Source organism: Ceratotherium simum, chromosome 3 (genome assembly GCF_057802395.1).
Source record: "Ceratotherium simum simum isolate JZ-2026a chromosome 3, ASM5780239v1, whole genome shotgun sequence".
NCBI lineage: Eukaryota > Metazoa > Chordata > Mammalia > Perissodactyla > Rhinocerotidae > Ceratotherium > Ceratotherium simum.
In genome coordinates, this window is record NC_141902.1 from 76,058,263 (window position 1) to 76,073,924 (window position 15,662).

At 37.8% G+C, this 15,662-nt stretch overlaps 1 protein-coding gene across 9 annotated transcripts in view; it reads right to left on the reverse strand.

Moving 5' to 3' along the window:
* The window catches only part of LOC147917653 (uncharacterized), a 151,716-nt gene that overhangs the window by 4,424 nt on the left and 131,630 nt on the right, over positions 1-15,662 (reverse strand). For 7 of the 9 annotated variants that reach the window (XR_015551610.1, XR_015551611.1, XR_015551613.1 and 4 more), the window contains 4 exons: positions 11,205-11,304; positions 6,788-6,915; positions 2,640-2,817; positions 1,735-1,835 (listed from right to left, as the gene is read on the reverse strand). The gene's annotated coding sequence lies outside the window, so the exon portion shown is untranslated. The remainder of the gene's footprint in view (positions 1-1,734; positions 1,836-2,639; positions 2,818-6,787; positions 6,916-11,204; positions 11,305-15,662) is intronic. The other 2 variants (XR_015551612.1, XR_015551608.1) reach the window with 2 other exon arrangements.

Consider the following 15,662-nt stretch of genomic DNA (forward strand, 5'->3'; position numbering starts at 1 on the left):
TCACAACCAAAGAGAAATTGGACAACTACTCAAAATCCAAGGTATTTAAGTGTATGTTTGGAATACAGAGTTTTCCTTAGGGTGTCTTAGTATAAACATACTCTGTGATTAACACCAATGGGAAACTATAACAACCTGATACAAGCAACACTGGTAATGGCCAGATCCTTCAGAAATGAAGGTTTAAGTCACCACACCAAGTAAAGAACCAAGAACCCCTGAGGTGCTTGCTGAGCTAAAGGAATACAGAATGGTTAGTAGCAGAATATAGTTATAAATACCACCCACAACCATGTGACCATGGTTTATAGAAAGGAGTATAATTGTCATAAATATTTTCTCCTTGTTTTGTTATGAAGACATTTGTGTTTGTATGTGTGTGTATACACACATGTGTGTATGTATATATAAAACAGCCTTTTATCCTATCCTTTCTTATTTCCTTAACTGTTCAATTGAGATGTGCTGACTTTATATCATAGTATTTAAGTATTTCTAATTTTACATTATCCCTCAAGGAATTTACCTCCTCTTCTGGGAATTGGTTAGTGTGTTTTTGGTAGTATGCAGGACCATTTTATCATGTTAGGCAGAATTAGGACCTTGTCATTGTCTTTAGTTGAAGATGAAGTATGGTTGAAAGGGATGAGTATAGGTATAAAGTTGACAAGGGGTGGACATTTGATGGTTAATTTTATGTGTCTACTTGACAGGATTAAGAGAAGTCCAGATAGCTGGCCAAACATTATGTCTGAGTGTGTCTGCGAGGATTATCTGGAAGGGATTAACCTTTAATTCAGTAAACTGAGTAAAGAGATCCACCCTTAGCAATGTGGGAGAGCATCATCCACTTGAAATAAAGGGCCACCATGGAACAAAAAAGCAAAGGAAGGCCAAATTCCTTCTCCTCTCCTAGAGCTTGGATGTCCGTCTTTTCCTGTCCTTGACATCAGAGATCCTGATCTCGGGCCTTTGAACTCTGAGACTTACACCAAGGGCCCCTCATTTTCAGGCCTTTGGCTTGGGACTAGGAGTTACACATGGTCTTTCCTGGTTCTCAAACCTTTGGACTCAGATTGAATTATACTACTGGCTTTCCTGGTTCTCCAGTTAGCAGATGGCATAAGGTTGGTCTTTTGTCCTTCATACAATTCCTGTAATAAATCTCTTATATTTAGCTATATATCTATATATCTATTTATCTACCTTCTATATATACATATGTATATCCTACATACACACATATATATATATATACATATATATACACACACATGTATATATCCTCATATATATATCCACTGGTGTCTGTGTGTTACATATTATACATGGGCTCAACAACATTGACGTCTACTCACCAAGGCCAAACGCCCAATCTGCCAGCAGATAGCAGCAACACTGAGTTCCTGATATGGCTTCCTCTTCCCTAGACTTTATCTCCTGATGCCCTAGAGGTCTTAGTTCCAGAGGAAGTTAAGACTGCCACTTGGCCATACTGAGTTCCTCACGTCTGTGGAGGAACTCGCATAAACTGACTTAGTAGGGTTCTTGCTAAAGGCTTTACAACGAAGTGCACAGGTAGGCCTAGGGGAAGGTTCAGGAGCCTGAATAAAGTTTGGTCAAGCATGGATCTTTGACAGTCCCCCATGTTGTTCAAGACAAAAGGAAACATTCTTATCTTAAATATAATTAAAATTAAGTTTAAAAATACAATTCCATTTTTTGTTTAGTTACCTTTTATTCATTAAAGACCTGCTGAATCATCCGTTGAGACCAGGGGGTAGAGCATATTTGCTGGATGATGCCAGCCATCAGTGTTTAATGAAGGGGAGTTTCTATGAAATTAAAAGAAAGACAAAGATTAATGTTAAAAACCCAGTTTCCTATTCCAGAGGGCAGTCAGTCAAGATTTCAAGATGTTGTGCTTACAGCATTTTAAGTAGAGGAATGACAACAGCAGTGCCTGTCTAATGGATTTCCTGGTTTGTAGTTTCAATGAATGTGGTGATGACATCAGGAGTTCAGATTAACTTTCTGAGTTTCCCCTTCAACAAAAGACATGAGGTTTCTCATACATGATCTAGTGTAGTGATTTCCTTGACCTTTATATCAGCTTACAGGAGTTTGGGAAAAGGGCCATTTTAAAATCCAATAATTCCAAGTCAGAAGAGAGAAAAATTGGAAACGGTAATTTGGAGACATCAGAAGAAACTGGAATAATTGAGGATTTGTCAAGGATTGGCAAAATGTTCAAGGTGGGACTAAACAGTCCATTATAATTTTCCATTGAAACATGATTTTTTTCTCTCTAAAGCCTCCATCATTCCTATCAGAGATAATCAAAGTAAGATTAATTTGTTTGCAAAATATGCATAGTCTCACAAAACTGGTCTTATTACTTACATTGCTGTAGCAAGAATAGTCATTGACCACATAGGTCTCTGAGTTTGCTTTGCTAGAACTTTTCAAAAGGAATCTCATATTGGACCTTTCAAAGCTGCTCAAGGCTAGGAAGTCAAGAACTTGCCTCCAGATTTTTTACTGCAAAATCTATAGATTTGGGTGAATTTTTCTCTTCTCAAAGATCTTATAAGGTCCTGACGTTCCTGGCATGCCAGGAAGTAACCCTCCTCACTTACCTGTAAGGCAGTCAATCCTATAAGCCAGATGTGGGCTGGTTTTCCAGGAGAATTGGCTCCTTAAAATCACCCTTAGCTCCTTAAAGCTGTCTGGTCATCTGATTCCATCCACATCATTGTCTAATATAACATTCCCAATAAAAGCCTTGGTAATATACCGAATGTTTCTAATTGTGTTCTGTTACAAGAAGAAGAGATTCTTATGAACTTATGCAAATAACTGTATTGCCAAAATATGAGAATACTCACTAAGAGTTTTTGAATTCTGGAAGAACCAGATTGGGAGAAAAAGCAATTGTTGCATCTTTGTTCACAAAGGTATACTTTACTAAATTGCTAGAAGTTACTAGCTATATGAGAATAAGTTTTCCTTAAATTTAGAAAAAAAAAACAAGAATGTTTCAAACCAAAAATTATAAAAAATCATTATCATCCACATCAGTTCATATAGCCCCTTAGAGCTAACCCTCGCTCTACTTGATCTGGGTTTAGCAGCTTTAGTAACTCATCAGCTTCTGATTCCCTCTGGAAATTCTAACTAATTCCTGAAGGATTGTCTGAAAGTTATTCAAGTGAGGCCATCACGGAGCATTCCTGTCTGCTGCTGATTGTAAACACTTTCAGAAGAGAATCAAAGCAAAACAGTATTTGTCTATGAATGATAAATGACTTAACATGGCCATTGTTAAAGTTCTGAAGATAATACATTGAATAAAAACATAGGTATTACTGTGGCATACAATATTTTAACATAATAACCAGACAACGTAGATATTGACAGATTTTTAGGAAATTCATACAATTTCTGTAATACCTGTGTTAGTGACATATATCTACACACTTATAACCTAAGAAGGTTTATCATCACTAATTGTTTGAAATGATCATATAAGTGATTATATACCAATACATGGGCTGTGGCCATTGGTATGATTTGTTGGTCAGAGACTTGAAAGAAACATGATCATAAAATTGTTGAAAATGAAATTTGGGGGAAAAGTATGTGGAAAGATCTCTCTCAATGGGCAAAATAACATGAAGATGTTTGTCCCAGGTGAATGGCCACAAAAGGTTACTCAGCAGAAGAATTCAAAAATCAAGTGGATAGGATGAGATGTCAGAGGATACCAGTCAGCATCTTTTCCAAGCCATCCCTGTTATTTCCCAAAGAGCTCATGAACTAAATGACCATGGTGGCAGGGATGGAGGTCATGCATGGGCCCAACAACATTGACTTCCACTACCAAAGCTGAGATCCCAATCAACCAGCAGCAGACAGCAACACTAAGTTCCTGATATGGCACTAAGTGTTCAGCCATCTACCTGGGGGCGGGTTGACTACATCAGATTGCTTCCATCATGGAAGCAGCAGTGTTTTCTCCTTGCTGGAATACACCTTGCCTCTGGATACCAATTTGCCTTCCCAGCAGACAATGTGTCAACAAAACAACCATCTATTTACCTACAGAATGCCTTATCCATTGTCAAACAATACCATACAGCATTGTTTCAGATCAAGGGCCTATGCACATGTAATTCACTATGTTAGCATGTTCCTCATCATTCTGAAGAAACTAGCTCCACAGAATGGTAGATGGGCCCATAAGACTCAATTACAGAGCCAGCTAGGTGGCAAGGTGTTGCAGGGCTGTAATAAGGTTCCAGGAGGCTATATACGCTCTGAATCAGCATCCAATATATGGTGCTCTTATGTTATATCCAGGATTCATGGGTCCAAGAATCAAGGGATGGGAATGGGAGTGGGATCATTTTTTCTTCCTATTTCTTTGACTTTAGGTTCTGATGACCTAGAGTTCTTGTTCCAGAGGAAGAAATGTTTCTACCATAACAGAAAACAATGAGTCCCCTGAATGGAAGTTAAGATGTCTACCTGGCCACATTGGGCTCCTCATGCCTGTGAATCAACATACTAGGAAGGACATTTGGGTGCTGGCTAGGATGATTGTTTCTGACTATTGTAAGAGAAAATTCATAGATGAAAAATAGTTAAAGTGGTAAAAGCAGATTTATTCAAGACTATTTTATTATGGTAAAAGAATCTTCCTTACTGAACCAGGATCAATTCTGAAGACAGCATGTGCAAGTCAAAATTTAGAGCCAAGAAGCCTGAGGGGCTCAGTGGATGGAAAATTACTAGCTATAAACACGAAATATAAGGGAATTTTGGCTAAACATCGTTGCTGAAGACAGGCCACGCTTACCAGACATCACCTGGTGGATGGTAGAAAATGAGAAACTTAATTAAACATTGAGGGTAATCAGACATGGAGGATGAGATACCTTTGTTAAACTGATTTATCAGGATTCTTGCTAAGAATTTTAGAAGGAAGTGCACAGATGGCCCTTGGAGAAAGTTCATGAGCCTAACATTTGGTGAAGCCAAGGATCTATATCACTACCAAAGGGGAATTGTACAACTACTCTACAATTGAGGTAAGGGAGAGTATGTCTGGAACACAGGATATCCCTTAGGGTTTCTTTTAGTATTACCATTCCCTGTGATTAAAGTTAACAGAAAATTACATCACCTCAACCAAGCAGTAGTAATGACCTAGACCCTTGAGGAATGAATGATTCAGTAACCCCACCATGTAAAGATTCTCTACCACTATTGTGTTTCGCATGAAGTAAGCAATTCATTATTATTGTATATTTTTGTTCTTAGGTTGAATTTATAGTTTTGTAATCTTAAACTTCTACAGAGATAACATAAGGTTGTTTGTCTACTAAACCTAGATTAGAAAAAATTTATACGTCCGAATTAAATTTAATGCTGACAACTTAGAAGAAATGCCTGTTTTTATTTACCAACAACTTTAAAACCCAGCTTTATTTAGTAAAGTTTATCCCAGGTATTGTGAACTTAAAATAATAAATATATTTCTATATTTCCAAGAGATTACACAATGTTATAAACCATTATGACCTCAATAAAGTTACTGGGAAAAAAAAGAGTTTAGAAATACTTAATTTATAGATGTGCCCATTTATCTATAAGCCAATTTGAATATAGTGCTTTTAAGAGATTTTATAAATTAATTTGGTAATATCACCCAGGTGTAGAAAATGTCATGTGTACATAACATACAAGCATATATATGTATACACATACAAAAACATACAGACAGATGCCAGCAGAGATTTTATAGCTTTCATTCTAAAATTTGGCCATTAAACAATCAAACATAGTGATACAATCTCACTGATTTATCTCCACTTACATTTTCATGTGGACTGTTCTGGGACATGGGACAAGTTAAGGTTACCTGTTTACCGATATCTATGGAGGAGACTGTTAACATTTTCTTTTGCCCTGGCATGTAATCTGATGGAGGCTGCAGACTAAATTCTAAGCCAGTAACTGAGGATATATCAAGAAGCTGTCTTGATGTCTCCAAAACCCATCTGAGTGGTCAAAACATCCAATTCTTTTTCCAAATGGTTTTTACTTCTCTTTTCAGCTTGAGGTGATTGCCTTCGGGAGTCCCTTAGTCTCTTGAAAGCCCTCACTGGAGGGTAGGGGGCATAAAGCTCAAGTGACTGTAGGAAGCTAAGGGACTGAATTGGAAAGGGAAAATTCTGGCATGGTAGACAGAGGGACGGAAGAGGTAAGGATTTGAAGGGAAACATATCAAAGGATTCAAGGGAACTGAAGGGAAGATCCAAAGCAGTAAAGGAGGAAGCAGGAGCAGCTGTGATGCCAGGGAAGAGGATTAAAGAGCCAGTTTGGGAAGATTTTCAGTCTCCCAAGAGGCCACTGAAGTTCTAAATTATCCTTAGAAAAATCATACTGAAAAGAAGGAAGAAGCAAGAGTTGGTAGAGCATATAGTCAGCAGGTGTTCAAGAAGGAAGTTTTCAGTCCACTGAGAAGCTCCCATTTTCTTAACTAATGGTACCTTTATAATTATGAACAGAAAATCTTGGGATTCTAACCCAGCTTCTGCTTGCCTGAGACTCTAACCCAGCCTCTTAAAAACTGAGAACCCTAGCACTCTAACCTAGCATCTCTCTGTTTGGGACTCTAACCTATATTCTAGAGTATAATCAACATTTTAGGAATTAAAATCTGCCAATACCAGCTTCAAGGGACATTTGTGTCATACAATGGTTTTGGAGTCAGACTCACCAAAGGATCCTCAATCAATCAGTCAGAATTGAAGACAAAAGTCTTGAAAGGTGCATGCTTAGGATCCTGAGTGAGGCATCTGGGGTTCTAATGATGAATCTGATCCCATCCAAGTTGCAGCACCATAACTGTCAAAGATAAACCAGAGATACACAACAGTTAAAGCAGGAAAAAACCAGGGTTTTTTTCAAGATTATTGCAATAGGGGAAAAGAGACCTCATATAGAACAGGGCTCAGTTCCAAATACAGCATGGACAAGTTGTATTTTATAGCTAAGGAGCCTGTTGGTGGTCAGTGGATGGAAAATTACTAGGCAGTAACATGAAGTGTAAGACAATTTTGGCTAAACTGAGCTAACAAGATTCTTGCTGAAGACAGTGCACAGTTACCAGACATCACTTGGTGTATGGTGAAAAATGAGAAACCCGACTGGATATTGAGGGTGATAAAATATAGACGATGATGGACACTTGCTATACTGGTTAGCATGGTTCTTGCTAAGAATTTTACAAGAAATTGCACAGATGTGCCTAGGAGAAGTTTCAGGAGACTGGCTGAAGTTGGATGAAGTAAAAAAATCTTTGTCACAACTAAAGGTAAATTAGAGAACTACTCTACAATGGAGGCAAGGAAGAGTAAAGCTGGCATACAGGAGATTCCTTACTGTTTCTCTTAGTATTACAATGCCCTGTGATTAAGGTCAATGGAAAACTACAACAAAGCAATCCAAGCAGGACTAGTAATGACCTATACCCTTCAGGAATAAAAGTTTGAGTCACTCAACCAGCTAAGAAACCAAGACTAGCTGAGGTGCTTGCTGAGGCAAAGGGAATACAGAATTTGTAGCAGAACAAGGTGGTTATAAATACCAGTGACCAGAAAAGCTGCTAGTGGGCTGGCCCCATGGCTTAGAGGTTAAGTGTGCGCGCTCCGCTACTGGTGGCCCGGGTTCGGATCCCGGGCGCGCACCAATGCACTGCTTCTCCGGCCATGCTGAGGCCGCGTCCCACATACAGCAACTAGAAGGATGTGCAACTATGACACACAACTATCCACTGGGGCTTTGGGGAAAAAAAAGGAGGAGGATTGGCAATAGATGTTAGCTCAGAGCTGTTCTTCCTCAGCAAAAGAGGAGTATTAGCGTGGATGTTAGCTCAGGGCTGCTCTTCCTCACGAAAAAAAAAAAAAAGGAAAGAAAAGCTGGTAGTTTTGGGCTGAGCATAAGAGAAGGCCCTACAACAGGTCCAGCATGATGTGCAAGCTGTTTTGCCATTTGAGCCACATATTTCAGGAAAAACTGTGGTTCTGAAAGTGTCACTGACAGATAGGGATTTTGTTTGGAGCATTTGTCAGCCTCTTGACCTGCTACTGTGCCTACTAGAGACTGAATACTTGACCATGGGCCACCATGTTACCATGCAACTAGAGCTTCCCATCATTAACTGGGTGTTATGTGACTGACCAAGTCATAAATTTGGGAGTGCACTGAAATACCGCATCATGAAATAAAAGTGGTATATATGTGATTCGGCCAGTGCACGACCCAAAGGCACAAAGAATTACATAAATTGGCCTTACAGATTACATATGTAATCTGTTGTGGTGATTTCTCTGAGGTTTCTATCAAGCCAATTATCTTCAACTTGCAGAGCCATGAAAGAAGGGCAGTTATAGTTCTCAATGATTCCAAGTCAGAAGGAAGAAAAATTTGAAATGCTAATTTGGAGAGTTCTAGTCATATATTGACAGAAACTAGAAGAATTCAGGCTTTGGCTTGGACTGGCAAAAGGTGCAAGGCAGATTCCAAAAGTGTATATTACAGTTTCCACTGAAACATAATTTCTTTCCCTACAGTTGCCACCATTCAATCAGAGATAAGCAAAGTAAGACTAATTTTGGTTGTAAAATGTTTAATATCATTAAATGTGGTCTGATTATTTACATATGTACAGCAAGAAGAGTGATTGGTAATGTAGGTCTCTTTAGTTCCAGCTTTGCTGGAACTTTTCATAAGGACTCTCAGATTGGACTTTTCAAAGCCTCTCGCAGCTAGGAAGCCAAGCAAAGGCCTGACACCCAATTTAACCTATAATACCTATAGACTGGGTGAATTTCTCTCTTCTAGAGGTTCCAAGAATATCCTGAGATTCCTGAGCTTGCCAGGTAGTGACCTTCCTTACTGACCTGTAAGGTGGGAAACCCAATGAGACAGCTACAGGCTGATTTTTCCAAGAGGGGAGTGTTATAAGCACTGGCTCATTAAAGTCAAACTTAGTTCCTTTAATCTGTCTGATCATATATGATTCCATGCACATCATTCTCAAATATGACATTCCAGTTAAAGCCTTGGTAATATAACCAATGTTTCCAATTGTGTTCTGTAACAAGGAGAGCAGATTCTTATTGAAATTATGAAAATAAAAATATTGCCATAAAGTAAGAATACTCACTAACAGTTTTTGAATTCTGGAGGAATCAGTTACGGAGAAAATAGGAATTGTTTCATCGTTGTTCACAAAGGTATATTTTACCAAAACACTATAACTTACATGTAGCTTAGGCGAAAAAACTCCCTTCTATATGGAAATAAAAGTACTTTTAAAAACACTGAAGTTTAAATAAAATTTATAAAAATTATAATTGTCCTATCAGTTCATTCATCCCCCTGTACTAATTTGTTCTACTAGATCTTGGGTTAGTATTTTCATGAATCCATGAGCTTCTTCATTACTTCTGGAAATTCTTACACAGTCCAGAGGTGTGGTCTCACAGTTTTACAAGTGTTACCATCATGTAGCATTCTTGCCTGTAGGTGTTTGTAAACACTTTTGGAGAAGAATCAAAACAAAACAATAACTGTCTGTTAATGTTAATGACTAATGACGTAAAAAGGCCATGGTGAAAGTTCAGATGAGAGTTCATTTAATAAGATAAAGTAGTTATTTTTGTCATATACAACATATAAACATAACTGCACAATGAGGGTATTGACACATTTCTGTGAAATTCATACAATTTCCAGAATACCTGTATGAGTAACATATATCCACACACACATAATCTAAAAAGGTTTATTATAATTTTCTATTTGTCAATGCTTCTCATGTAATCTAACAGATCAAATACATATAATTAGTTTAGCAGCTCCATTTTACAAAGTGAGAGGCCAGTCCTTTGAGAATATCCAGGGGTCCTCTGGCAAATCTCAAAGTTAGTTTGAGGACAAAAAGGCTCCATTTAGAATTTGATTTGGGGAAGGTGTCTAAAATTTCAAAATATTTGAACACTTGACTAAACAGGCTCACAGAACATCCATTTAACTAAAGTGACAACTGAAATATTTCAAAGGCAAATAAAGAATTTACACAGCTGTAAAACTTCTAGTTACTTTAATATTGAGAGGACTCAGTTTTCTTAAGTAATCAGTGACTTGACAAAACATAAAGCACAGGAAATTATTTTAAGACACAAAATATTGATTTCCCAGGCAGAATACCAAATAGGAAAAGGAAAACTTAATTTTTTATTAAGAGCATACCAATAATCTCGTAAAAACTTTGCTTTTGTAGAAGAGAGGGAGAGCCTAATTCTAATTTTGCATCACTCTACTATTAATTCTAGGCTAACTTATAAAAGTTATCTTATAAATAAATTCATCCCAATCTTGATCAGGTTTGACCACACAAGATAAGATTTCTTTTCCATGATTCCTCTCCCACAATCCCTATACAACTTTTTTTCTAATATCCATTCAGTTTTTTTCTTACTCTTGTCCTCTTTCTCAATCTGGAAGAATCATTCATTATACTTTAGGAAAAAATTCTCCTTTTCCCTCTAGAAAAACATCCCTTCATACCTTTCCTTATCAAAAAGATGCCTTATCTTCCTGTATTAGAGGTTTTTTTCTTTACCTGTATTAAGTCTAGTAATTTCATTTAAATATATAATTAGAGTTTTTAGCCAATGGTCTCCTTTCTTTTACAGAGAAAACTAGAAAGCAAGCAGCTGTTAACTCGATGACACATACTATCATTCTGTAGCAAATCTGTGAATACATTATTTAATAATTTTCTAGAGGCATATGACTTTTTCATAGTACACTTTCTCACATTTAAAATAGAAAAAAATATATTTGACTTTTCTATACCATTAAAATTAAGGTACCAAAAGTAGATAAACATATTCAGCAGCTAATGTTTCAATATTTTATCTTATTTTGAAATAATCTTTATATTCAAAGATTATCCTTCTTTACCTTAAGTTAGTATAGCTTTATAGTTTTAAGCTACCAAAAAGGTTTGTGAAATTATTTTTAAATAGACATATTATTAAATAGAATTATCGTAAAACATATTATAAAACAAATGAAAACATTATAAAACAATTATTGAAATGTTATAAATTTTATAAACTGACTTGATTTGGACACAAAACTTGAAACCATAAAACTCCTCCAAGTCAGCATAATGAGTAAGGTCCATGACATCAATCTTGGCAATGACATTTTGTACTGACACTGAAAGCAAAGAGAACAAAAGAAAAATAATCAAGCAAAACTCCTTCCAACTAAAAAGCTTCTGCACAAGAAAGAAAACCATCAACAAAGTGGAAAGTAATTGGACAAAATATTTGCAAATCGTATATCTGACGGGGGTTAATATCCAAAATATATAAATAACTGATACAACTCAGTAGCAAAAAAAAAAATCAAATAATCTGATTAAAAAATAGTCAGAGAAATTCAATAGACTTATTTCCAAGGAAGATATACAAGTGGCTAACAGATAGATGAAAAGGTGCTCAACACCACAAATCATTAGGAAAATACAAATCAAAACCACAGTGAGAAATAACCTCACACCTATTAGAAGGGATGTCATACATGAGATGGAAAACTGGACAGCCACATGCGAAAGAATGAAATCCACTGTTATCTTACACCTTACACAAAAATTAACTCAAAATGGATTAAAGACTTGAACATAACACCTGAAACCATAAAAATGATAAATGAAAACATAGATAGTAAGCTTCTTAACATTGTTCTTGGTAATGACTTTTTGGATCTTATTCCAAAAGCAAAGGCAACAAAAGCATAAATAAACAAGTGGGGGGCCAGCCTGGTGGTGTAGTGGTTAAGTTTGCACGCTCTGCTTCGGTGGCTTGGGGTTTGTGGGCTCGGATCTCAGGCTCATACCTACACACTGCTCCTCAAGTCATGCTGTGGTGGCCTCCCACACACAAAATAGAGGAAGATTGGCATGGATGTTAGCTCAGGGACCATCTTCCTCAAGGAAAAAGAGGAAGATTGGCAACAGATGTTAGCTCAGGGCCAATCTTCCTCACCAATAAATAAATGAATTAATAAAAAAATAAACAAGTGGTACTAAATCAAACTGAAAAGCTTATGCACATGAAAGAAAATCATCAAAAAAAAATAAAGAAGAAACCTAAGGAATGGAAGGAAATACTTGCAAATGATACATCTGATAAGGGCTTAATATCTAAATTATATAAAGAACCATACAACTCAATAGCAAAACCAAACAAGGAAACAATCTGATTAAAAAAATGGGCAAAGGATCTGAATAGACATTTTTCTAAGACATACAAATGCCCAATGAATACATAAAAATATACTCAACATCACAAATCATCAGGGAAATGAGAATCAAAACCACAATGAGATATCACCTCACATCTGTTAGAATGGCTATTATCAAAATGACAAGAATTGGGGAGTCAAGATGGTGGCGTAGGCAGACTCTGAACTCACCTCCTCCCGCGGACACAGCCAATTTACAACTACTCGTGGAAAAATTACCCCTGAGACAGAACTGAAAAATGTGTAAGAGGAACTTCTGCAACAACGGACAATCCTAATTGAGGTGGAAGAGGCAGAAACTCCCTTCTGGAGAGAAAAAATGCCACCTTCACAAGCCGCCAGCTTCGCAGCAGCCTGGGAGCAGCCCACAGGTATATAGCCTCCCTGGAGGAACAGGGCCCTGAGCAGGGGAGCACCCCTGCTGTGGGCATTTTGTGGCCCCAGAACAATCGAGACCAGCCGCATAATATCTGACTTTGCCTGCTACTAAAACATTGGGGAGTACCCCCAGAAAAGCTGGTTCACAAAGAAACTAAAACTGGCTCTTAAAGGGCCCGTGCGCAAACTCACCTGCCTCAGAAAGCATCCTAAAATCACCAGAAAGAAAGGTGCACAGTGCTTTGGTGGAAAGAGACTCACCTGATAGGCCCTGAGTGCATCTCATTGAGAAGTGAGACCTCTCCGGGGACTGGGACATTGGCGGCGGCCACTGTTGTGGCCTGGTGTGGGTGTGCTGACACAGAAGACATTGGAGTTCTGCCTGGGGCTTGCTAGCCCAGGTCTGCCCCACCCACTAGAGCATTGATTTAATCCAGCTCAGCCAGGGCGGGCAGCCCACCCTAGAGACTGGCCCCACCCAGCAACTAGCCCTCAGGCAACTTGTGGGCCCACATACACTGGTGACTGGATTCCCTGCAGCCTGGCAACTGAGCCTCACTTCAGTGGGGCAGGGCGTGTACAAGGAGGGGGTGGAGAATGTGGGGTGGTGGTGGAGTGTGTGGGGCTCCTGCCATGGAGAGACTGGGTCTACGTTGGGAGGTCAGGGCGCACACACGGGGCAGGACTGTGTTGACTGTGTGTAAAGTTGCAGGATACAAAATCAACATACAAAAATCAGTTGCATTTCTATACACTAACAACGAAGTAGCAGAAAGAGAAATTAAGAATACAATCCCATTTACAATTGCAACAAAAAGAATAAAATACCTAGGAATAAACTTAACCAAAGAGGTGAAAGATCTGTACACTGAAAACTATAAAACATTGCTGAAAGAAATTGAAGAAGACACAAAGAAATGGAAAGATATTCCGTGCTCTTGGATTGGAAGAATTATCATAGTTAAGATGTCCATATTCCTAAAGCAATCTATAGATTCAATGCAATCCCTATCAAAGTTCCAACAACATTTTTCACGGAAATAGAACAAAGAATCCTAAAATTTATATGGAACAACAAAAGACCCCGAATAGCTAAAGGAATCCTGAGAAAAAAGAACAAAGCTGGAGGTATCACACTCTCTGATTTCAAAATATACTACAAAGCTATGGTAACCAAAAGAGCATGGTACTGGCACAAAAACAGATACACACATCAATGGAATAGAATCGAAAGCCCAGAAATAAACCCACACATCTATGCACAGCTAATCTTCGACAAAGGAGCCAAGAACATACAATGGGGAAAAGAAAGTCTCTTCAACAAATGGTGTTGGGAAAACCGGATAGCCATATGCAAAAAAATGAAAGTAGACTCTTACCTTACACCATACACAAAAATTAACTCCAAATGGATGAAAGACTTGAATGTAAGACCTGAAACTATGAAACTTCTAGAAGAAAATATAGGCAGTACGCTCTTTGACATCGGTCTTAGCAAGATATTTTCAAGCACCATGTCTGACTGGGAAAGAGAAACAATAGAAAAAATAAACAAATGGGACTACATCAAACTAAAAACCTTCTGCACAGCAAAGGAAACCATCAACAAAATGAAAAGACAACCTAACAATTGGGAGAAGATATTTGCAAACCATACATCTGATAAGGGGTTAATCTCCAAAATATATAAAGAACTCATGCACCTCAACAACAAAAAAACTAACAACCCAATTAAAAAATGGGCAAAAGACCTGAACAGACATTTCTCCAAAGAAGATATACAGATGGCCAGCAGACACATGAAAAGATGTTCAAAATCATTAATTATCAGGGAAATGCAAATCAAAACTACAATGAGATATCACCTCACGCCCGTCAGAATGGCTATAATTAACAAGACAGGAAACAACATATGTTGGAGAGGATGTGGAGAGAAGGGAACTCTCATATACTGCTGGTGGGAGTGCAAACTGGTGCAGCCACTATGGAAAACAGTATGGAGAGTCCTCAAAAAATTAAGGATAGAACTACCATATGATCCAGCTATTCCAGTGATGGGTATTTATCCAAAGAACTTGAAAACACCAATGTGTAAAGATACCTGCACCCCTGTGTTCATTGCAGCATTATTCACAATAGCCAAGACTTGGAAGCAGCCTAAGTGTTCATCAAGGGATGAATGGATAAAGAAGATGTGGTATATATACACAATGGAATACTACTCAGCCATAAGAAACGATGAAATCCAGGCATTTGTGACAACATGGATGGACATTGAGGGTATTATGCAAAGTGAAATAAGTTAGAGGGAGAAGGTCAAATACTGTATGATTTCCTTCATTAAGTAGTAGATAATAACAACAATAAACAAACACATAGAGACAGAGATTGGATTGATGGTTACCAGAGGGGAAGGGTCAGGAGGGAGGAGGGTGAAAGGGATAATTCGGCCCATGTGTGTGGTGATGGGTTGTAATTAGTATTTGGGTGGTGAACTTGATGTAATCTATGCAGAAATAGAAGTATAATGATGTACACCTGAAATTTATACAATGTTATAAACCAATGTTACTGCAATAACCAAAATAAACAAATAAATAAAATAAAATGCATGACCATAAAAAAAAAATGACAAGAATTAATAAGTGTTGGTGAGGATGTGGAGAAAAAGGATCCCTTGTGCACTGCTTGTAGGAATGTAAATTGGAGTAGCCACTATGGAAAACAACATGGAGGTTCCACCAAATATTTAAAAATAGAACTACCATATGATTCAGCATTTCCACTTCTGGGTACTTATCTGAAGAAAATGAAAATACTAATTTGAAAAGACATATGCATACTCATGTTCACTGAAGCGTAATTTACAACAGCCAAGACTTGGAAACAAC